Source organism: Canis lupus, chromosome 4, assembly GCF_011100685.1.
Source record: "Canis lupus familiaris isolate Mischka breed German Shepherd chromosome 4, alternate assembly UU_Cfam_GSD_1.0, whole genome shotgun sequence".
Taxonomy (NCBI): domain Eukaryota; kingdom Metazoa; phylum Chordata; class Mammalia; order Carnivora; family Canidae; genus Canis; species Canis lupus.
The window spans coordinates 81611310-81637773 of NC_049225.1; positions in this window are offsets into that span (position 1 = coordinate 81611310).

Consider the following 26464-nt stretch of genomic DNA (forward strand, 5'->3'; position numbering starts at 1 on the left):
TTTATCTAGTATGAATTTAAGACTATTAAGAAATAGACTACATAATATTCACTTCTGAAAGGTATGAAATAATGAACTAAGAAAAATTTTAGGTACTATCCAACAAACTAAGATTTTAAGGGTATATTTTGTTCAATGCAAGTGTTTCATGTCAATGCAAGTTGCAGTTAGGCAGTCCTGTGCATTAATTAGAAAAGGTCAAGCTGTGCAGAGGAAATGAGTGCAGTTCATATGGGTGAGAGCTTAGAAAGTACAAGCTGTGACAATGAATTCCAAATCTTAACATCTTTACTAATTACCAGTGGTTTCTCCAAATAAAATGATACTGAATGTTCAAGCATGCTTAAGAGGACACTTTCTACCTTAGATACAAGTCTAAAGAAAATGATGTTATTTTTAAGGTGATTTATAGCTTATAATATCTCTTCTTCAGAAACGGTGCCTTATGATTTTAATGACATACTGTGGGACAAGTAGGTCATTATTCCTATTTTACTGAAGAGAAAAACAAAACTCATAGAGAATTGGCACCTTGTCAAGGTCAAACAGGTTGTAAACGATAGAATGCACAGAAGCTTCTGTTTCTTTGAAATATTTTCAAAATATCATCTATTTTAAAAATCAGCATAGTATTTTGTTGGGGTCTCACCAACTCATTTACATAGACTCTCATACAGAGCTTTGCAAGTTTAGATAAGCTATAGAATGCTTCAGGATTATACTTAAATTGTTGCTTTACGAGGTTAATGTTTTCAAATTCTCAAGTCAATATTAAACCAATATATTCTTAAAAAAATAAACCAATATATTCTTATATTCAGTAATTTGTAGTCGCCCTAAAACTCCTTTATCAAAAGCCATTTGTGGGAAACTCAGAACCATAGAGTTTCTTCAAAAAATGTACAGAAGCAGACAACTCCACTATTTAGGAACTACGGAGCTTGGTCTCCACCTCAAACCTACCCCTCTGGGCAGACAAAAGAGAAAATAAGAGGGAAAGTCTCAGGGTGGGGGGGAGCGGTGGGAGGAAGAGAACAAAGGAAAGTATGTTCGTCTTTTCTCACTTATTTAGGAAGAAAAGCAAAGCATAAGGAGAGGACAGAGTTCATTTCAGAGCCATCTTCTCCACTTCTACCCTAAACCCTCAGGGTCAAAATCCAAATGATTACCTGAAAAATCCCTTTTCAGGATTACCTGAAAGAGGATGCAGATGGCCTAGAGACCTAGAATTTCACCACCGGGGATCCAAAGAGCATCAAGCCTAATGTCCTCAAGGTGTCCATTATGTATAATGAAAACTTCCTATGCATCTGTCATGGCACCATCATGACACATGTTAAAAACAGTCACTCAAATAATTTTCTATATTGTGTTGCTCAGATGATGAAGCCTGGTTCCACAAAATTTTCCATTAGACTGAGAGCCCTGTATTAGAGAAGAAATGTGCTTATTAGAATGATAAAACACTTTTTATCTCAGAGTCCACCCTGGATGATCAGATTTCCACAGCTCTGGTGAAGAGACTTAAGATGGTTGTGCCAACCCCTGGACATTTAGATGCCTAAGGTATGAAAGAGCTGCCTGCAAAGAGCAGAGTCCTTAGAGACTGAGGGCAATAACAGGAGAGGTGCTCAGTGACCAGAGTATGGCAAAGTTGATAGTGGTTTCCCCTTGACTTCGCAGGACAAGCTCGCATTCCAGCAAATTCAGTGAGGACAGAAGGCAATGGGCAACTGTAGGTACCAAGTACAAAGTCTCAACCAGCAGACGGTGTGGGTTTTGAGCAACAAGTTTTCATCATTGTTGTGGTTCTCTATTGTTGCTGCTGCCACCGCCACTCTTTTTAGAGCAAAATCAGTCATGGCATCAATACTAATTATAAACAGATATGCAAGCTCAAGTTTGCATAGAGGATCAGCTCCTCTGTAAAGGATATAAGGTATTCTATCATTATCTAGAGACTATTCATCTTCTGGTTGAATAATCTGAAATCCCTTAATCTTAATAAATATTTTGCACTTTAATCACTTGATCCTTTTAATTACTCTGCTTTGTACCTTCCCAAATGATTTATCCCAGGTTTTAGAAACCAGAACAGAATAGAGATATTTATTATATCTACAAAAGTTACTGACTAAAATTCTATGATATTTCCTACACAGCTATTTCTATGTTGTTAGTATAATCTTTCATTGTTTTTGCATTAATGTTAACAACTCACGGTTAATGATAACTCGTATTCAGTACATCGCTTCTAGATACCGTATTACCAATTTTTTGCTTGTTTTTCTTCTTCATTGCTTCTTTTTCTGTTAATTTTTAATTTAAGAAACACTGATTATGTCCAGAAATTCTCAAATTCATTTCAAATTTAAATGTTCTTCCGTGAATGACAAGAATGTCTTCCATTCTGTGGTTATTTAAGTACTCATAAAGATTGCTTTCTATGGTAAATTTTTAATGAAAAATTTAAGTACTAAGTCAATGATGTTCTTTTATAGACATTGTCTGATGTATCCTTCTGTACATTTTACTCTAATAATAGATACAAAGAACTAACCACCTTCTGTGCCTCAGTATTTAATGATTATAGTGCTCCTTGGATATCTGTCGTGCCTATTATAGAACATATGAAATAACACCAAACTTCTGTAAGTGTAATGCTTTGCCTGATTCATAAAACAAAATTTAAAAATATACCTCAATGATATCATCTTCCATCTATATGCATTTCAGAATAATTCTAGTGACAATAATTCCAATGACTAATGTTTATACTAAAACATACCAATATTATATAAAGAAAATATAGATCAGGAAATGTTATTACTGAAAATTCAATGTCACATTTGTACTCCATTAGCCAGTTGTGAAAGCTCTATGAACCAAAAAAGGATTATAGACTGATAGATAATAATATTTATGGAACAATAAAATTTTAGAATATTTTTCTTAGCTGTTTATCTGTATCAATGTTTAATCCACGGGAGTTCTCACCTTAGGAATATGATCTATTGAGTGGCTGCTTGGTGATATCAGAGGAAAAGTAATGATTTACTTTGCACATGTATAAGACACATATTTGGAATAAACTTACATTGATTCTTTTGGATGTATCATTGTGTTCTTAAAATATACTTCGAAAGTATGTACATTTCTTAAAAGGACAATATTGGTCAATTGATCTTAGCAACCTTGAGTGAACAGAGTGTAATATGTCAGGTCACTTTTCCATTATTTTTAATTTTTAATTTTTATTACAACAAGCTCCATTATGGTGTGTGGTATTTTTATATGTGTTAAATCTACAGTTTTTTTTCCCCAATTCTATTACTGTCTTGTGGTATGCCTTCTATTCATAGAGACTATACAAATTATTAATAAATGTCTCATTTAAAATTAATCTTTTGATAAAAGGGGTAACATAAATATTGCCCTCAGAATGTCATAAATATAAATAATGAATAGTTCTTGAATTAGGAATGGATAATATGGATATTTACAAATAATTTCATAAGTGTATCTTCTTAGTAAAACAAGCCAAAATAGAAATTTGAAATTAAAAATAAAAAATGAGCACTTCAAAATTACTTTTATTTTTCCTCTGATATATTTGTTGCAGTTATAATGGCACTATATGTTATAAAATATGTCAAAATTATCAAAATCAGCAGGAATCCATCAAATTACAAAGTAATTTTCAAAGTATATTGACCTCTTGTTTTGATATAATAAAAGCATAAAACAATTTCCAACCAGAAACAAACTTTTGTTCAAATAACAGAAAATAGTAAAAATTGCATGCTTCCTTCAAATCTGCCTTTTTAAAAATTATGTCACAATCAGTTGTCAAAGCAATGACAAATACATTCAGATAGAGAGAGAGAGAGAGAGATGGGAGGGAAGGAGAGATGGATGGAACAGAGAAGGCATAACTAAGTTTTGAAAAAATTAATTTTACAAATGACAGTGTTGGACACCCCATGATATTGATGACACAAAATATGCCAAGGCAAATGATTTTATATGTAATTAGTGTTTCAATTTGTAGGTATTTGAAACAACTAATATTCAGAGTCTGAATCAATGCTGAGACTCTTAATAGAGAGTAATGTTTGAGGAACAAATACTTGGGGAAAATTGAACACTTTTCATTGAATTTTATTTCAGAGTTCAAGAGTTCTGCTTCTGGTAATGGTGAAGTAGCTTATCAAACACTTTCTTAGTAGTCACACACATACAAACATGCACACAGAACAAAATATAGTTTAAAAATACTTGAAAGCCTAGAAAGTGACAAAATTTAAGAGAAAGTTGGAAAGTGGATGGGTAAGACATTTAAAAGAAAAGAATACTACTGGTTTTATTACATTATTATGTGGGTATGCAACTTATCATGTGACAACTTAGCATGATAGAGGAAAACTGAAATTAAATTAGAAGACATAGTGAGACTGGTTTGAAAAACAAGACAGACTTCAAGATAGAGAGGCATCTAAGTAGTGGAAGAGAATTATAGAAAGGAAAGAGTATTAGTGTAAATTCTACTCGAAATACTGACTACAATTCATATGGATGTGTAAGAGTCCTTTTCTTACTTTAGGCTGCTAAAACAGACTAAATGAATGGCTTAGAAACAACGGAATTTAAACAACAGAATTTTCTTTTTCACGGTTCTGGGAGCTGGAAGTAAAAGAGCAGGGTAACAGCATTTTTGGGTTCTTGGTGAAGGCCCACTTCTTGGGTTGCAAACAGCTGTCATGAGGCTGCGTCCTCACAGCATGGAAGGGGTGAAAATCTCTGGGTTTTCTTTTATAAGGGCACTAATCCCATTCATGAGGACTCCATCCTTATCTAATAATTTCCCAAGGATCCCTCCTGCTAACACTCCTGTATCGAAGTTAAGATTTGAACATATGAATTTGGGGAGGTCACAAACATTCAGTTCATAACAACAGTGGTAGATGACAACAGGTCTGGGAAACGATCAGAATGCAAAATCCAAAGTACAGTGTCTACTAAGTGCATATCACGTGTATATAATCATGAATCCAAAAACTCATAAACTGAGCTATTGTAAATCAGGGAAAATCTGTAGATTTTGAGATCTTTAAGTCGTATAAATGTGTTTAAAGGAAGTATGTTTACTAATAAAGAACACATAGGGAATCTCAGCAAGGACACAAAACTATGCAAATAAACCAAATGAAGTTGATGGATATTAAAAGTAAAATATTTTAAATTAAAAATTTAGTATATGGATTTTAAAGAGTATTACAAATGGTAGAAGAAAGGGTTAGTGTATTAGTGGACTTGATCCATTGTAGAGATCAAATAAAAGCAAAGTATGAAAGAAATTGCCTCATTGAGAACTGAGTTTATATCAAGGAGTCTTCAATTTTTCTATGCAGCAGAAGAATACTTGCAAAAATAATGTCATAAAATATCTCATTTATGGTGAAAAATATATATTTAAATACCTTTGTGTTCTATAGATGTTTGTTAGTTCTAGTTGGCTTATAGTGGTGCTCATGTCTTCTATTTCCTTGTTGATTTTCTGACTGCTTGTTCTTCCAATTATGGAAAGTAAGATATTGAAATCTTCAAGTATTATTAAATTTTGTATGTCTCTCTTCAATTCTATCAGGTTTAAATCATGTAATTTTGGGCTCATTTCTTAGGTGAAACTATCTTTCTAAGTGTTTTATCTTTTTGATGGATTGACCATCTTATGATTATTAAATGTTTTGTGTGATGTTAGCATAGCCACTCCAGTTTTCTTATAGTTATTATTTGCATGATATATTTTTCATCTTTTACCTTTCAAACTATTTGTGTCTTTAAATCAAAAGTGTGATTCTTATAGATTGCATATAGCTGTATTTTTTTAAACAAGTCTGATAATCTCTGCCTTTTGATTAGATTGTTTAAACCATCAGACTTTATTTTATTATTTTTAAGTTATGTTTATCATTTTTAATTTTTTGAGAATGAGAGAGAGCACAGAGTGGGGCCAGGGATGGACAGAGAGGAAGAGAGAATCTTACGCAGTCTCCATGCCCAGCACACAGGGATCAATTTCATGACCCTGAGATCATGACCTGAGCTGAAATCAAGATTAAGAAGTTTATCCAACTGTGCCACTCAGGCATCCCTAATTCACATTTTTTTCATGAGAGACACACAGAGAGAAAGGCAGAGACACAGGCAGAGGGAGAAGCAGGCTCCACACAGGGAGCCTGATGAGGGACTCGTCCCAGGTCCTCAGGATCACACCCTGGGCCAAAGGCGGTGCTACACCACTAGCAGGGCTGCCCGCTAATTCACATTGTAATGTTATTATTGATAAAGTTACATTTTGCAACACATCTTACCTTTTGTTTTCTGTCTGTTGAATGTTTTTTTCTTCTTATTTACCTTCTGCTTTCTTTGGTATTAAGTAAATATTTTTATAACATTTAAATTCCTTTATTTTTCATTATACTTTTGAGTTATTATTTAATAATTACACTACTGCATACCATATTCATCTTATCAGAATCTATTCATTCCTTAAGCTAATTCTAGTGGGAATTACAGATAATTACTGTACATATAATCACTATATAGCTGCATTTTCTATTTTTGTGTTATTATCACTGCAAATATTTTATCTATGTTACTATCTCAGCAATGCATTTATATAATTATTATTTTATATAACTTCATGCCTTTTAAGAACTGAGAAAAGGAAAGAGTTCAGGTGTATGTTTATAGAGTTTATTATATTAACCTTTCTACTTACCATTTCTGGTTGTCTTTATTCGTTGTCACAGATTCAGAACATCATCTGTTTTCATTTCCTTGCTTCCCTACAGTTTTGCTACCAGCCATCTCCTGTGTGTGACTATTATCAAATATATTATTTTTTTTGTGCTATTGGTCCACCAATGAAATTATTTATACCCTATTTTATTCATGTCCCTTAAGATCAATTAATATAAGAAGAAAAATGCTATTGTACTTTGCTTAAAATTGCTTAACTAATGTTATTAGTACTCCATTTTCTCATGTGAATTTGGATTACTGTCTGGGATTACTTGCTCTCAGTCTATAGAATTGCCTTTAGAATTTCTTCAAAGGTGGCTTTGCTAGCAACAGAGATTCTCAGCTGTTTTCCTGAGAAAGTTGTTATTTCACCATAACTTTTGAAAGGTAATTTAACTTGCTAAAAAACCGGAAAGTTGTTATTTCACCATAACTTTTGAAAGGTAATTTAACTTGCTATAAAATTCATGGTTGACAGGTTCATTTTTTTTTCTTTCAATATTTTTACCATGTCATCCTATTGTCTTCTGGCCTCTATTGCTTGAGGACTGGTCAGCTATAAATATTTTTTTTATATTAGTTGAATCATTTTTCTCTTGATGCTTCAAAAGATATTGTTTTTGTCTTCCAACCCTTTTACTCTAATTTGTCTGCATATATATCTCTTTGCTTTGTGCTACTTAGATTGACTGACTTTCTAGATAAATGGATTACTGTTTGAGTTGTTTTATTGAATCAAATTTGGGAAGTTTTAGCCATTACTTTTTGAATATATTTTCTACTCCTTTTTATGTCTCTTCATCTTATGATATTTCACTTGTGCAAATATTGGTACGTTAAAGAATATTTGCTTATTTTTCTTCATTCTTTTTCTGTTATTCAGATGCCATAATCTTTTTTGATCTATTTTCAAGTTTGCTGATTCTTTGCCAGTTCAGATCTATAGTAGCCTCTCAGTGAATTTTTTTTATTTCAGTTATTGTACTTTTCAACTCCAAAATTACAATTTATTTTTTTAAATGTTATCTCTTTATTGATATATTCTACTTAATGAGACATTATCATTGCACTTCCCTTTTGCTCTTTAAACATTGCTTCCTTTTATTTTTTGAACCTATTTATAAGAACTGCTTTGAAGCTTTTTGTTTTTTTTTCAAATATTTTACTTATTTATTCATGAGAGACACACAGAGAGAGGCAGAGACACAGGCAGAGGGAGACGCAAATTCCTACAGCCTGATGCTGGACTCAATCCCAGGACCCCAGGATCACACCTGAGCCAAAGGCAGATGCTCAACTACTGAGCCACCCAAGTGACCCTGATTTGAAGTTTTTGTCTCTTAACTACCCTGGGTCCTTCAGAGATATTTTCTACTGTCTGCTTTTTATTGCAGATGGGTTTGCATATCTCATAATTTTTGTGGAAAATTGGACATTTTAGATAATTTATTTTCAGTAAATCCCTCTTTCAACTTTTGAGAGTTCTGGGTAATGTGTGCTTGTTTATTTGTTTATCTGTGACTAGAGTGGAATATTTTATTGAAATTCATTTCCCTCTCTATCTAAAGCTGCTATTGTTACTCCTTTCAAGGTTTAGCCTTAGGTATGCAGTCACCTTGGGATAACAGTGTTTTTAATAGTGCTGTCTTTGAAGGTCTCTTTCTCTGACTCTTTGTAAAGCTGTCTTCTAACTGATATCCTGGAACAACTGGCCCTTTTTTTAATAACCTATGACCAAAATCCCCATTGTTTTAGAGAATGCCCTAAACTTGAACTTCCCTACTCTCTGTTGTAAACAAAGTTTTTCTTGCAAAAAGCTTCATCAGTTTCTGTTCTTACACCCACACTCTCTTGAGAGCAAAATTTATAAGCCATTGTAGCCTCACTAGACAGTTGGGGCAATAATGATAAGAGTCTGATTATTCTTAGCCTGTTCCATCTGGGGTAGAACTTCTGCCTTCAGTGGAGGTAGAATGTCCAGACCTCTCAGCTATTCTCACATGAAAATAGCATCTCTGCAACAGAGTAAAGGAGATGAGAATTACAATATCTTACTCCTCCTAAGGAGAAACAGGATCTTTAGCTGGGAGCTGGAGATAGTGGAAATCCTGTTTTCTAGCAGGACCTAACAAAGGTAAGGCTTCCATCAGATTGAGCTGGTACAAAATAGAAACATAGTGAGTCATGGCTCAAATGTCACTGAAACTTACTGTTTTTGCTGGGATTCAATTTTTCTTGAAAAAAATTAAGATTTATTTATTCATGAGAGGCACAGAGAGAGAGAGAGCTGTGGAGATATAGGCAGAGGGAGAAGCAGGCTCTTCACAGGGACCCCGATGTGGGACTAGATCCCAGGACTCCAGGATCATGCCCTGGGCCGAAGACAGTGGCCCAATCGCTGAGCCACCCAGGCATCCCGAGAAAATGTTTTTGTTAACTGTATGCCCTTAGAACACCATTCCAGAAGTCATCTCAGCATGAACACTTAAAATATAATATCACTTCATGAACTTGATATTAATACCATGCCCATGATACCAGACTTAAGAGGTATATCTCAAGGATATGCTCACTATTTTGATAAATTTAGTCTACATATTCTGTAGTAACACTTTAGAATATGCAAATTTAGGGATAATAAAGTCACAATTTGGATGGAATTATGTTTTTATGACTCAAGCAATGTAAATTTGACTCTGTCCAAATACATGATTATTTTCTACTTGGGAAAAAAAAAGAAAATAAAAAAAAATGAGGTGCTTAAGTATTTTAAAAAAAAGAAAACAAAAAGAGTAGTTAATACAATAACATAAAAGCAGAGAAATATCAGAAATGATAAGTAAATAGGGATAATTTCCCATGATTAATTAATATTAAAAAATCTAAAATCAAAAAAATTAAATAATACCTAATGGAATGGGTATATCTCCACAAAATAGGCACCTTTATTATTAATACAAAGTATTAATGTGATATAATACTAAACATAATTAAAAACAAATATCATTATATAATAAACATAATTATATAATTAAAATCAGTGCTTTCTCTTTATTTACAAAACTTACCAATCAATGTTCCATTTTGAACTGTGTTGGGGGTTATTTGCTCCTATCTAGTAGAGTTAACTTCAATTCTTTATAGATTCCACTTTAATATTGGTCTATATTATTAGATACTTGTCCCATTACTATAGATTTTATAGTTATGACTCAAGTATATGACTTTTTAAAATATAGTAAAAATATGGTCATTTGATAAATAAAAAAAATTTTGTTATATAAAAAATGCCCCCAAACTACTTAAAATCATAATTTTCATTTTATTGAAACAGAATGCAACATGTTAAAAATGAAGCATGTGAGTTTGGAAAATATATCATCAGTATTACAAAAAGCTTTTAAAATTTTTTAAATTACAGTGAAACTTTATACTATATATGTTTAAGAAGAATAATTTATGTTACTGTTGTCAAACATAACACATTTAAACTAAATAGTTTTAGGACTTTGTCAGTATCTTCTCTAAAGTTTATAAATGGAAGACCTATTTTTCCATTGGTGATTTATCACTAAAGAATTGTGTCAGCTATTTAAAAGTTATTCTTCAACATAATAAATGTTGTCATCTTATGTAGCACAATTGCATATAAATGACAACTCTGACCAATAAAATTAAACCATTTTAAGGAAAACAAGGTAAAGCTTCTGTTGAATATCAATCATAAGTGTGCCTTTTATATTTTCAGTTAAAGATTTTATAAGTAAATATATTGCATATATGTGGAAGACTTCAGAGAAGGGGCTATAATATAGAACATGCTGTCAGCAAAACCAATAAAATAATGTATTATTAAAGAAATTATTTTGTGTTGATAAGCTACAGAATATTACTGTTATGGAAATTATAGAGTATCATAAGAATCTGTGTATGTATTCAGTATTTCAAGTGGTAACAAAAGTTAGCAATTGAGATCAAGTAAGAAAATGTAAAATAGATATAAATTGTGATAAGCATGTGATTTGTATGTTTAAATGACAACAGGTAATCTCACAAAAATACCTTGATATTTTTGTTTTTATTGTTGTGCTTTAACTATAGATCTGTAATGCCTTTAAACAGGCAAATTAACTATCTCCACTCCACCAGAAATGTAGCAATTTTGTTAAGTGGATAGCCACAGTGAACTGATAAATATTAAGCTAAGTAGAAAAATTATGAAAATTTTATAATTATCCCCCAAAAATAAAAGTATAGGGAAATTTATGACACTTAAAACTTCACCTGAAAAATAATACATATTTTACAAATCTAAAATTTTAATATATTTTAGAAATATTATCTATTAAAAAAAGAAATGTTATCCATATTTTAAAAATATCATTTCTTAAAATGTCATCATCAAGACAATTATTTATCTCATCTCAATTTTCCAAGAAGCAAACAAAATATGTTAAAAATCACAAGAAAGTACAACTTTATAGTGAAAGAATAAATGAAAACATTAGCAAATATATAATTATTATATAACTATTTACAAATCAAAATTACAGTTTTCATTTTTCAACTTTTCCAAATGATTAAAAAGTCTTGATTTGTTTAAAAAAGATAACCCTTGGTTTTATGTACAATATAAATCATTATATAGTGTACTAGGGGAATCATTATATAGTATACTAAGGGGAAAAATCTTGAAGTAGTATATAACGAATAAAATACTAGTAATAAGACACAACTTCATCATAATTGAACATAATGCTTCAGAATATTCACTGAGGATATGTGAAAAGTATTAGTAGCGTGTCTCTTCCAAAAGAGCATTTTTAACAGAAAGCTCTTCATTTGGTAGCTCATTAACACAAAATTTGTGTAGTTACACTAATGGACCTTTGCTATTCCTGAATACCAACCTTTGTGGATTCTGGCAACTATACAAAAATTATTCCAGAAACTGTTTATTTCTTTATTTATATTTTATTTTTGAAAAAAATAAAACTAATTGTCATTTTATCTGAAAATCCATCTTAAAATCTGTATATGGGGCTTTTAGTCATGTCATTATTTATATAAGCATGTTTCCCTCTTCCTGAAACATTTTCTCAATACTAGATTTATTATTCTATCACTCACACGTCCCACAGAAATAATTTATTTTTGAAGTTTTTAGGTACATTGTTTCTTTTTTAGTTAGGTTGTGTTTCAAAAATATTTTATTCCTCAAATATTACCTCCATAAGTTGACTTGTCAACTATGGTTTGAGTAAAGGACTTGCAGGATTAGTGTGAGGCTCATGAAGTAGGGGCAGAGCTATGCACATTCGAAGTCAGAATGAAAGAAAGAAGGATGGAAAGAAAGAGAGAAAGAGAGAGAGAGGGAGAGAGAGATATGCTAAGACAAAAATCAATCAGCAAACAAGAAGACCTAACAGAAAGAAATAAAGAAGGCCGGACGGCAGTACTGAATGAAGTCCTGCCTTCCTTCCTTAATTCCTTCGTCAGCACCCGACAATCTATTCCATCCCGCCATTCCCCTCCCTCCGAAAGACGAAAGAACGCATAAGAAAGAAAGAAAGAAAGACAGACAAGTTGATTAGCGGACCTTCAAGATTGAGTATGTAAGTGATGGTTTGCATGAGCATATTTATCTCCAAACTCATCATGTTGTATACATTAAGTATACAACATACAATCTTTTATATGTTAATCATATCTCAAAAAAAATGGTTTAACTTGATATGAAAGATGGCAGCAGAGTAAGAGGACCTTAGGCTCTCCTCATCCCACCAACACTAGATAACTATCAAACCATCCTAAATATCCTTGAAATCAGTCTGAAAACTAGCAGAATAAACTCCACAATTAAAGATACAGAAGAGGCCATATCAAATAAGCTAGGAAGTGTGGGGACTCAGCTTTGGAGAGAAGAATCATAGCCACTGATAGTAAGGGAGACATGGTCACAGAGAAAGGCAAGAGGCAAACTAGCACACAGGGAAGTCCACATGGGGAAATCTCCATAGCAATTGGCTTGGGAAATGAGAAGGTCTTAATTCCATGAGTGCTTGCAACCAGTGAGGCTTAAAGCCTGGAGTTTTAAATGTTATCATGCTTGGCTCTGGAGAACTCCGAGGACCTGGGGGCGACTCTTGAAGAAAAGGCAGGACAGTCTTTAGATATACAGCACGGAAACAGCGATCTGAAGAGCTCCTAGGGCATATAATGTGGAAGGGGGTTAGTTGCTAATCTCAGAACATGTCCCAAAGAGAGTGTTCATAGAAAGATCTCTCTGGGAACAAAGAGACTAGCAGGTGCCATTTCCCTACCCTGCTTGTCAACATAAACACAGAGACACTTCTAGAGACCAGTGCAACACCTACACTCCTTGCCTAATTTGCTTATCTCATGCTCCACAGCCTCACACTCTGGAAGAACTACCCTGTCTAGTCATACTTAGTTCAGTCCCAGTGCAGAGGGCCCCATCTCCCAAATGACCAGCTCAAACTCCTACCTACACCCTATCTCTCAACCTGAGAGTTTCATGAGGTCCCAGTTCTGGTGGCAGTGGTGATAGATCTTATTTCACAAGCAGGCCAAAGCACAAAAATAGACAAGTTGATCAATAGAACAGGATAGAAAACCCAAAAATAAACCCACAACTATATGACCAGTGAATTTTCAACAAAATGGCAAAGAATACCCAATGGGAAAAAGATAATCTCTTCAGCAAATGGTACTGGGAAAACTAGACAGCATACAAAAGATAGAAATTGGATCCCTTTCTAGTGCCATGCAGAATAATAAATTCAAAATGGATTAAAGACCTAAATGTGAGACATGAAACCATAAGTATACTAGAAGAGAAGATAGATAGTACCCTCTTTAACATTGGCCATAGCAACATCTTTCTTGATAGATCCTTTGAGGCAAGGGAAACAAAGCAAAAATAAATATTGGAATTATACCAAAATAAACATTTTCTGTACAGTGAGGGAAATACTCAGCAAAACTAAAAGGCAACCTATAGATTAAGAGAAGATATTTGCAAATGGCTTATCTGGTAAGGGGCTAACTTCCAAAATATATAAAGACCTTGTGAAACTCAACACCCAAAAAATAATCCAATTTTAAAATGAGCAGAAGAAATGAACATACATTTCTCCAAAAAAGACATCCAGATGGCCACATGAGAAGATGCTCATTATCACTTACTATAAGGGAAATGCAAACCAAAACTACAATGAGTTATCACCTCACACCAGTTAGAACGGCTAAAACACAACAGCAGACAAAAAAAAACAGGTGTTGGCAAAGATGTAGAGAAAAGGAACCCTCATGCACTGTTGGTGAGAATGTAAACTGGTGCACCCATTGTGGAAAATATTATGGAGGTTCCTCAAACCTTAAAAATCTAACTCCCCTATTCCGGCACTTGCACTACTGGGTATTAACCCAAAGAATATAAAAATACTTACTCAAAATGATACACGCACCTCTAGGTTTATAGCAGCAATATTTACAATAGCCAAGATATGGAAGCAGCCCAGGGGTCCATCAATTGATGAATAGATAAAGAAGAAGTAACACATACACACACACGGAATATTATTCAGTCATAAAAAGAATGAAATCTTGCCATTTGCAATGCCATTTGCTCCACCTAATGGAGCTAGAGTATTATTCTAAGTGAAATAAGTCAGAGAAAGTAAAATACCATATGATTTTACTCATATGGGGAAATTAAGAAACAAAATAACTGAGTAAAAGGGAAAAAGAAAGAGAGGAAAAAAAAACAAGAAATATATTCTTAATTATAGAGAACAAACTGAAGTTACCATCAGGGAGGTGGGGTGGTGGGGATGGGCGAAATAAATGATGGGGATTAAGGTGTGCACTTGTAACTATAGATTAATTACAAGGCGACAAATAAAAAAATAAAAATAAAGATTTCATTTTTTAAAATATTTTGTTTCTTACAGAACGTTTTGCATTTAAAAAATATATATTGTATCAAAGGGTGCCTGGATGACATAGTTAAGTGCGTGACTTCAGCTCAGGTCATAATCTTGGGGTCCTGGGATAGAGCCCTGTATTGGGCTACCTGCTCAGCAGGGTGTCGGCGTGTCCCTCTACCCCTCCTCTTATTGTACTCTCTGTCTCAAATAAACAAATAAAACAATCTTTATAAAAATATGTTTCAAAATATTTTTCATATTGCTCTCTGACTTTTTCCACCCTCAAATTTTTTCATCCAGATGAGTGCGTCTTACCTCACTTTAGTCTCAGTGAAATTCTGACTTCTGAATGTTGATGACTATGGCAATGGGATACCACTGAGAGCACTCAGAGACGTCTTGTGGAGCTGCTTGCCCTCTTGCACCTATACCATCACCCAGGAAAGAGCATATCCTAGATAACCTGCTGCCTCCATGAGGATGAAAGATATGGGAGTTGGGTCTATCCCTGAAGAATTATGGCATGAAGTAGAGCTTTCAAGGAAATTCAGCCAGAAAAAAAGAAAGCCCGACATGCAACTCCACAAGAATGCATGATTGGTGTTCCAAGACACTGACTTTGGGGTAGATTTTATGCAGTATTATTGTGGAATTAGAAAATTAATTCAGGCTCTATTTTTGAAAATTTAACCCATTCTTTAAAGCATTGTAATCTCTCGTACCAACTGCTCTATTAGATCTGCCTTCTGTATTATTACAAATGAAATCAACAATGCAAAACAAAACAAACATATTGTAGTCTGTATTTTTATTTCTAATATTTTAGTTTGACATAAACAAACTTTGCCTTTGTTGGATAAGCAACCCCAAACTATTCACCTACCTGGAAAGCTGTCTTCAAATAGTTCTCTTTCATGGTGATAGCTTTCTGTATTCCTCTGCTGGATAAACGGTATCTCTATTTGTAGGAGCTCTATCGGCTTATATAAAGGATAGGTGAGAAGTATTGGTGCTCCAACCAATAAGGAGCGAGTGCTCGTGGCAACAATCTTTGCCACCTAATGGGACAGTTCTAAGTGGAGATTCTAAACTGTCTCTCAGAGATTTTGAAACGGAATGAATCCCTAGTTTCCCATAATATTAACCCCTTTTTGTAATTTTCAGAACTTTCTCACTCACCCTTTGTTCTTCCTGGGATCACCAGCTAAATAAACTATGTGCACAATCATGTCAGGATCTTCTTTGGAAGAATCCTAAACTAAGAGAGTTGGTGCTAAGAAGCAAGATCATAATTTAAGGTTGAGAGATAAATCAGTAAAATCTGAGGTTGGAGAAAGGCAACATATTTTTTAAAGTTGATTAAATTCACACTGGAGAAGAGTTAAAGCCCTGTTGGGAAAGGTGTGGAATCCTGAGAACTGAGATAGGAAAATTTAAACTCTGTTTCCCCTATGTTCAGAGCCTAGACCATCTTGGCCAATAGATGGGGTCCCTTTCACCTTGCTTTATCAAAGCAGTCTCCCATTGCCAGTAAACCATGAACGTCCTCAAAAGATTAGGTTTATCCTCAAAATATAGCTTTGCCTTCTTGGTGCTTCTAGACCAAAAATTAAGCCAGTTATAAGCATTGCCTCAGCAGAAAGAAACATTTCCTACAATAAGGGAGATGGTTTTTTACCTCATCTCCCAAAAGAAGAAAAAGAGAGAGAGAGAGAGAGAGAGAGAGAGAAATAGGAAAAGAAGGAAGGAAAGAAGAAAGAAAGAAAGAAAAAAGAAAGAAAGAAAGAAAGAAAGAAGAAGAAGAAAGAAAGAAAGAAAGAAAGAAAGAAAGAAAGAAAAAGAAAGAAGAAGCAAGAAAAGAAAGAAAGAAGAAAGAAAAAAAGAAAGAAGAAAAAAGAAAGGAAGAAGAAAAGAAAGAAAAGAAGAAAGAAAGAAAGAAAGAAAGAAAGAAAGAAAGAAGAAAGAAAGAAAGAAAGAAAGAAAGAAAGAAAGAAAGAAAGAAAGAAAGAAAAAGAGCAATAGAAGGAATGAAGGAGGGAAGGAAGCAGAAAGAAGGAAAATATATATTTAAAAAATAAAAAGAAAGAACAGCAACAGAATTAGGTTACTAGTTATCAATAGGGACCAGAAGAATATATATGGGTGTGGAACTTGAGTTTCCAAGGAGGAAAGGCTAGATAGTAGAGATCCATTGATATGAGCTCATTATCCCATAACTCAGGAATCTGACTCATGTTGCTAGAATGGCTCTCCAAGCCAAAAAACAATGACGGTACTTGGTAAATGAGATGAAGATGTGGAACTGCTGGGCAGAGTTTTGAGAGGCAAGGTTGAAAACCTCAGAAAGGCAGGCAAAGAAAAATATATTTATTACATAATAACTACGAAGCACCAGATAATTATATTCCCCAAAAGGACTCAAAGGACTCGCTTTCATTAAGGTGATACAACAACAACAAAGCTTCAACACTATTCAATATCTCACTGGTGGCAACCCAGAGCTGTATAGGAAAAATTTCTACCAGCTTGAATTAAAAGGGATTGGTGGCTGTTAGAAAATAAAAATACTTTAGGTCTTGACTATAGAAAACACACTGACAGAACTATTCAGTTACCAAAGAAGGTATATTCTCTATGATATGCCCAAGGAAGAAACTGAAGGGTTTTTCAAAAACACAGTCAAGAGCCATAAAGATTCTGGACACTACCCTCAGGGAACAAATCCGGGTTTAAGAAAGAATCCATAACAGCCCCAGGTAATGGAACCTCCCAGTAGCAGCCCAGGGGTTATCAGAATTGCTCTGCAGCACTGAATAGTGTGGTTCCTATCGTGGCTATCTCCTCCTTAACCACCATTTTAGTTGGAATATATAGAAGACAGATAATTTTTATTTTTATTTCATGAGGATTTGGATGAAGAGAATTCTTATCTAATCCTATGAAGGCTATAAAATTCTAGATCTCAAGCCTGAGGAGATGTGACCCTGTGGGCATCCTGTGGAGAAAATGAGTTAATTGACATGTTGAAGAAATGTGTATAATTGTTACCAAGACAGTGGGTGGTGGTAGATGGGAATACTTATCTCAGTTCTTTACCTTGTTCCCTTTTATATGTGATTGTGTGGTGAGCCAGATAGGAAAGGCTCAAACATATTATTGCTAGACCATTGAAATGAGAGCGAAAATGATAATATACTAGATTGAGTTTATGCCAAAGACACATGCTTTTCTGTCCAAACATGTGCTCCACAATCACCATGAGAACATGACCCAAGTAGATGCCAATCCAAGAAAAGTGTGAGTCAATACTAAAGAGACATGATCCCAGTTAAAAGCACATTACCAAGCCCAGCCAACCTCCAATATGTGGGGTAGCCATTCCAGCTGAACTGCACACCAGCAAGAAAGAGAGAAAAAAAAAAAAAACATTCATTTTTACGTGACACTGAGTTTTGCAGTGGTCTGTTGCAGCATAGCATGGTGAGGACAACTAGGATGCAAGAGCTAATAATAGAATAATTTTTTTATGCAACTGTGTTTGATAGTATCTGTGATGATAAGGTTCTGAAATGGTTAGACCAGGCGGCAGCACATAACTGTCAATGGCAAGATGGGTACAATTAAAATGCACAGCAAGGCTGAATGCTATGCTCTGGCCTTGGCACGCAGGGATCAGGAGCAGTGGGTAATAGAACAGAGTGTTCCCAGTGGAAGGCAAATGGCCAGCCATAAAGAGAGCGCTTGCAATTATAATTAAAAAATCAAGAGCTATTGATGGGAGGGTTGATGGTCATGCTTTCAAAAATAATTGATTTTCACCCCGTGTCTAGAACTGAGCCAGTTCTCAGACTAAGAAACCATCCATTGAAGAGGAAGCATCTACTTGAGGAAGGAAACAATATTCACAGGAAGAATCGATGATAATTTGTTTTCTGTTTCCCAGAGGCATCTAGTCATTTATCAGGAACACCGTATACGTGGTTAGGATAGTATCCAGACCCTAGTAGAGCTTGATTAGAGGGTATGCTCACACCAATACCAAGGCACTCAAAATCCAATCACAGCTCCTCTGTTGGCGCAGGGTGAATGGGGATCATAATGGATCATGGACTCAGTCCTCACAGTGGGGCCAGTGATTCCATGGAGCTATTTTGTTGTCTTTTTTCTGGTCTTTCATCACACAATATGGTAATACACACACACACACACACACACACACACACACAATGGTGGGCACAATTCTATGGTAGTTCTATGCCTTATGTAGTAAATGGGATGATGGTAAGAAAAGCCAAGTTAAAGACCTAGAAATTGTTCTTCTTTTAGTCAGGGGATCAATTAGAAGAATAAAAGCACATCAGATGTTATAGCAAAGATTAGAATTACCCTCAAAAGGCAAAAGTGCAAAGTACTCTTCAGGCCCTGCAAAATGATAGGAAATAAACCCTACAAAACTATAGGACCTATGATACTGGGGAAATTTTTAATACCTAGTAATTTGGCAACATCTCCCCCAGAGTATAGAATAAGTTATTGAATGCCGCAACCCTTACCATGAAGAAAGAGGTACATCGCGTGATGACAAATCAATTTATATTTTGTAGACAGTACAGTTGAGAATATTGCTCCAACCAAGGACTCAGAAGGCTGCCATACTGAGTGGGGTCCAAAGAAAGGGAGATCTCTGTAGCAAATCCAGTCTTTGTTACAAGCTCCACTGCAATCTGACCCAGCAGACTTTACAGTGCTAGAGTTCTCTGTGATAGATAGGAATGGCATGTGGTGTCTCTGGCAAGTTCCAGTATGAAAGACATTATGCAGATCCCTAGGGTTCCAGAATAAGACCATCTGTAGCAGATGACATTTGTCTATTCAAAAAGCAACATCTGATAGGCTGATGAGGCTAATCTGGTTTATATCAAGAAATGGTGCGACTCGAGGCCATCCATCTTATGCTGGATGGATCAGCATGGCATTGATTTGGGTAAATCCAACTACAATAATATATACATACCTTTAGGATCAGGCTCAGTCAAGTGTGGAAAGCACATGCACACAGTCCACAAAGAAAGACCTTATATAACTATGGGTGGTGTCATGGCTTGGATTATGTCCAGTAAACGTTCATAAGTTGAAGTCCTAGTGCCCAGTACCTCAGAATGTGAACTTTTTAGAAACAGAGTTGCTGCATATGTGCTTAGTTACGATGAGTTCTTAGTAGAGTGGGATGGGTCCCTAATCCAATAGGACTGGTGTCTATACAGAAGGGAAATTTGGACACAGATATACATGTAGGGAGAAAGCCATGAGAACTAGGAGCTGAAGAATAATCCAGCTTCCTTGGCTTTGGGGAGATAACGTTGAGGGGTAGTCTCCACAGTCACTGAAAGAGACCACTGTGGGATTGTGTGGCAGGTTCTTAAAGCTGTAACCAATCTGTTAGCACATTTTTTGTTGACTTCCTTCCCTTCCTTTCTACACTTTCTCATACTTCACCATGTTACATCTGGGCAAGGAAGAGTCATGAAACACTCCAGGAAATCCCCTAAGTTTGAGACGTATTCATTCCTCCATACCACTTTGATATTTCTTGGGTTCGTTCATGAAATAAAATACTTGCAACCAAGTCTTTGTATCAGGATGTATCTTTAAGGAACTCAAACTAAACATTGGATGACAGAAAGTTTAGTTGGAAAATATAATTAATGATATGACTACTATTGCCTAAGATAAGTAGAGATGTGTGGTCATGGCTTTCCTGGAGGTTTTCTTTTCTTTTCTTTTCTTTTCTTTTCTTTTCTTTTCTTTTCTTTTCTTTTCTTTTCTTTCCTTTCCTTTTCTTTTTTTTCTTTTCTTTTCTTTTCTTTCTTTTCTTTTCTTTTTTCTTTTCCTTTCTTTTCTTTTCTTTTCTTTTCTTTCTTTTCTTTTCTTTTTGGTGAGGTGCGGGGCGGGGCGTGGAGGTGCGTGAGGGAGGGGGGAGGGGAGGGAGGGGAGAGGGGAGGGGGATGGGGGTGCTGGGGCGGGAGGGTTTTGGCGAGTGAGGGACGTGCATCTGCCTCCTTCCTTCTCATTAATGAGCTTTCTTCTTTCTTCTGTCTTTCTCTTTCTTTCTTGTCTTTTTTGTTTCTTTCTTTTTCTTTCTTTCTTCTTTTCTTTCTTTTTTGATTTTATTTATTTGAGACCGAGAGAGTGGAGGGAAAGGGGGAGGAGTAGAGGGAGAGGGACAAGCAGACTATTACTGCCTGCGAGGGGGGGCTCACACAGGGTTCGATCTCACAACCCTGAGATCATGACCTAAGCTGAAATCAGGAGTCGGGTGCTCCACCAGCAGAGCAACCCAGGCGCTCCTCCTGGAAGTATTGTTCTAAACAGCTACAGCGTATAGATGAATAAGCACTGAAATATGCTCAACTATTTTAAGAAAACAACCAGAACCAGTGAACTGTCCTTCCAATTGTTAGAATTCAAATAGGAAGCAGTGCTTTTATATCTATTTCTGCTACCTAATTTACAAAAATAAAATAAAATAAATAAAATAAAATAAAATAAAATAAAATAAAATAAAATAAAATGTCTGATAATAGTGGGAAATGGGTAAAAACACCTTTATATACTTTCTAGAAAGATAATAAATTGATACATCATTTTAGAAAAGCAATCCAACCCAACCCCTTTGGCTATATTTTTCATTCATCCTTCTCAAAATGTTGTGTACCTATTTTGTCTGTTTTCTCTTAATTCTACTTTCATCCTTCTCTGCTCTGTTGTAAGCCTGAAAAATACATTTCTTGATAGATTTTCCCAGTGGAAGGCACTGGCTCTGGGAAAAGGAAGAAGGAAGTCATGTGCCCTTCTCATTTGGCTTTGGGATGTGCCCCCAAGAGTACTAGGAACCAGTGTGTTTCCTGCTCAGGCTGGGCTTTCCAGCACTGAAAGTGGCAGAGGGTTGCTGGAACAACCTGGGTAGTGTAGACCTACCAAGTGTAGAGTAGATCTGGTTTTGCTGGAGGCAATGACACCATCAGTGAGTGCCTTTATGTTCCTCTGCTCCGTTAGGATAAAAAGCAGTGTCGGCTTCTGGATTTTTTGAAGGCAGTGGTGGTATGGTGAGGCAGCCAAGAAAACTGCAGGATCCTTTGCCGCTTCAGAGGCAGAGCGGTTTTGCAATATGTGTAATGCAATTTTGCTTGCTCAGCCTGGGGGTGGTAGGGGGATATTGAAATTATGAATCTCAAAACAATCTCAGTTTTAGGTTTTTGTTCTCCCATCCCTTATCAGGCACTTAGAAACCAACCCTCTGTCTCAAACCCTCTCCATTTGAAATACAGAGAGTGGGTGGTCTGTTTTCCAGAACAAACTGACTGCCAGACATCTCTGCTTCATTTTTCTTTCATGTGTTGGCCCACTTTTTATTCTGTTTTCTCTACTATTGCTTATCTTCTAAGTTTGCTTTCTTTGGGGGTCAATTACTGGCTTCCTTTTTTTGTGCTATATATGTGCACCCGGAGTAAGGGAATTTACTCCCTTGTCTAAATACCAAATACCCCCCTATATCCTTATCTCGTGGGAAACCTCACTATGAGAACAGAACCATCAGCTGAAAATTTCCTCTTGGCATTACAAATATAAATATTCATAGTGAGCCTATCATCTTCTCAGTGTGCTGTCAGTGTGTTTGCTCTGCCATTTTGGTCAGTTGTTCCACCTCTGTCCAATTTCCTGAGTTCTATACTAGATTTCTTTTTCCTTTTTTTTTTTTTTTTTATACTAGATTTCTTTCTTTACAATTCCCTCTCTCTTACTCTTTCAAACCAATCTTTCCCTGGTTCCATGGTTTCTGAGTATGTTCCGATTATCCTTCCCTGCTGCTTTATTTCATTCTTGATTTGTAACAACATGTCTCAGAATTCACTGTTAACCCCTCTAATCACCCTCAGCATTATACCACAGTAATTTTAGAAATAAGGGACTTAATTACATACCTCCTCTCTTCATGAAAAGTTTTCCTGAATTGTCAAAGTTCCCCAGGCAAAGCTCAAAGTTTCATAGTGAGGCTCGAAAGACCATCAGAAACACAGCATGTGTTTACCTTGTTTAGCTTCATCACTGACCACTGCCTCCTTTGCACTTTTGAGTCCGGGTTTCTTTTTTTTTTTTTTTTTTTTAAAGATTTTATTATTTATTTATTCATGATAGTCACACAGAGAGAGAGAGGCAGAGACATAGGCAGAGGGAGAAGCAGGCTCCATGCACCGGGAGCCCGACGTGGGATTCGATCCCGGGTCTCCAGGATCACGCCCCAGGCCAAAGGCAGGCGCCAAACCGCTGCGCCACCCAGAGATCCCCTTGAGTCCGGGTTTCATTGAAGCATTTGACTTCCTGCTAATGTGCTATGACCACTCTTCCCTATTGCCCATTCATTTTCTCTCCTCTTATCTTTTGTCTGGACTGTCTTTCTCCACTTCATTTTCCTGGCTAATTTTCAGTCATCCCGGATCATCTTGGGTCTCCAAATGTCTAGAAAGGCATTCCTGGAGAAATGGATACTGCTTCTATGTGTACAATAACTCTCAATGTATATGTTTCTCATAGTCCTTGCTTTCTTGCATTTTATTCACTGACTTATTGATCTGCCTCTGCTTAAAACTGTAAGCTCTTTGGGGATTGCATAGTCCTCAGGTCAATGTGGAATTCCATTGGAAACATTTACTTTCTTTCCTGGGTGCCCAGGTGGCTTAGTCTGTTAAGAGTCTAGCTCGTGATTTCAGCTCAGGTCATGATCTCAGGGTCGTGAAATCCAGCTCCACACTGGGCTCCCCACTGCTTGAGACTCTCTCTCACCCCTCTCCCTCTGCCCCTTCCCCATGCTCTCTCTCTGAAATAAATAAATAAAACTTAAAAAAAAAAAGACCTCTCTTTCCTATTGTTATTTTCTATATTTCCACCAAATATCTACGTTTTATCTTTTGAATTATTATTTTTATCACAATTATTAATTAACTTTCAATTTTAATAAATGTATGCTTCAAGGGTGCTGGGATGGCTCAGTTAATCATCTGACTCTTGGTTTTGGCTCAGGTCATGCTTGAGCCCATGGGCCCTGGGATTGAGGCCTGTATGGTGCTCCACACTCAGTGAGGAGTCTTCTCAAAAGAATCTCTCCCTTTGCATCCCCCCAAAATAAATACATAAATCTTTAAAGAATAAATAAATGAATAAATTTATTTTTCAAACTGATATATGTTCTTTAAAACCAGGATTGGTGTTTGTGTGTGTATACCTATCACTGTGTATTGAATAATAAATTTCTTAGTCAATATTTCAAGTATTCTGGAGATTCAGAAAGAAAAATTACTGATTTCTTTCATCTTAGAGTCTAGCCCTGGTTACATTATTCATGTGAAAATAACAATAAGATAATTAAAAGCTAATTTATGCATTAATGGTAAGAAGTTCATAGGAGTACAGAAAGGAATCTTTGTAGTCAGTCCATCAGAGCCAAATTCAAATCATGTTACTTGCTAGACACCAGACATAGAGAACATTATATATAACCTCTTTCCCTCTGAGTTTCTTCATCTGTGAAATGGTTATAATTCTTATGACCTCCTCAGGATTTTATGAAGATTAAAATAAGACACTGCACATGAACCACTTAGCCTATTGGGCATTCAGGAAAAATAAGAGGCATTGAGTAGAAATCGTTATTCCTATAGAAGTTGGGGCTTTTTAATTTTTAAAATTAAAAAAAAATAAAAGTAAGAATTATTATGGATTACACATAGGGAAGAAAGGAACTTTGAAGGAGATTAACTCATGCAAATGAAAGCACTCGATAAGGAGACGGTAATTCTAGTAGAGTATGTAACTGGAGCAGAGGGAATTAATAAATGCAGTGAGGTAACCCAGATTGGGACTTGCAAGAAAGCTGAACCGGAATGCTTAGATTTCATAAAGTTGGCAATTAGTCACCAGCATATTTTTTGGAGCTGAGAAATAAAATAATAAGATTTGAGGTGCTTGGGTGGTTCAGTTGTTAAGCGTCTGACTCCTGCTTTGTGCTCAGGTCATGATCTCAGGGTCATGAGCTCTAGCCTCATGGCAGACTCTGCACTCAGCTCAGAGTCTGCTTGTGCCTCTCCTTCCTCTCACTTGCATGTGCCATTTCTCTTTCTCTTTCTCTAAAAAAAAAAAAAAAAAAAAAAAAAAAATCTTTTAAAAAAGATAGTAAAATACAAAAATTTAAGGTGAATTATCCTGGCAATATAAAGAAAGCTTGTGAATTCCTCAGTATAAAAGGAATAAAGCAGGCAAGAAAGAAACAAAGAAAGAAAGAAACAAAGAAAGAAGGAACAAAGAAAGAAAGATAAGGCATGAGTAATCGGTGCAGACTATTTTTTTAAGCAAGCAGCTATGCCATTCACCCCGAATCATGAGTCCTTTAATTCTGGGTTGTGACTTTGTGCTAAAGGGCAGACTGGTATGTTTCCTCCTTAACTGTGAAATTCTTCACTTTTATTGTTTCTCACTTGCACTTAAAACCCTGTAAATGTTGTATTATTACACTATTATGTAACACAATAGCTGTTATCTCTCACTTCTCTATGCTGATCTATGCAAGGCACCTTCTGTCAAATAAGTCAAGACCTCTTGCCAGATGAGAGTGATTCATCAAAACTGCTGAGCATTTTCATAATCATCATTCTCACAAGGTATTACAAAAGACCATTAGCAGCCTTTAATTTTCCAGGTTTGGTGCAGCATAACAACTTCAGTTTATGTTTCACTGCTTCTCTTTGTAAAGAAATCAATGATTTTCAAACTAAACTACTCATGACAAACATGTTAGATTCATTAGCATCTGCCCTGGTTGTCTGTGTGAAGGTTATATTGCAAACCTGATTTGCATTTTTATCTGCAAGGAGCACAAGGTTTGAATTGCCTAAATGTTTACTTAATTATTGCTCCCATTCTCTTCCACACCCATTCACCTCAAGCCCTCCACAAGCAGAAAGCAAGACTAATTAGTATCTAATTGATATTTTTTCAATACTGCAATAGAATCTCTCTCAATACAAAGAAAGTAATTTCATTATACACTGCAGAGAACACTTAATCAGTCATAATAGCAAATATGGGAGTATTTGTTAGGTTTTCAAAGTGATGTATTTTAAATAAGAAGCACCTGGTTGTCTCCACTAGATGTTACTTCTTAAATAGAAAGAGATTATAACTACTCATTTATTTTTTTCACACATTTCCTGGAATATTATTGTACTATCACTGAGCTAGACATTGTGGGTACAAAGTGATTAAGGTAAGATTTCCCTCAAGAAACCCATATCTGTGGGGCCAGCAGACTCAGAAAAACAAAATCATTTAGGTGTATGATAGATTTATACAGATTATCATGGAATCACAAAAAAGTCACTAATTCAGTCTAAACAGATCAAGGATAGATTCCTAGAGGAGATGACCATGAGCCAAAGAGAATGCAGCAAATTAGCCCTTAGCTTGATGGGGCAATAAGCACTGCAGACAGAAGGAATCACGAGCAGAGGTGGCACTGTGAGAAACATATTCCAGAGTTCTATTGCCGATATATATTTCATATTCATCAAATACATTCAAGTGCCATAGTAATTTTTCAACACACCTTTACCGAAAGAAAATTTTCCCAAATCTTTATACAAAAGACATTTAAG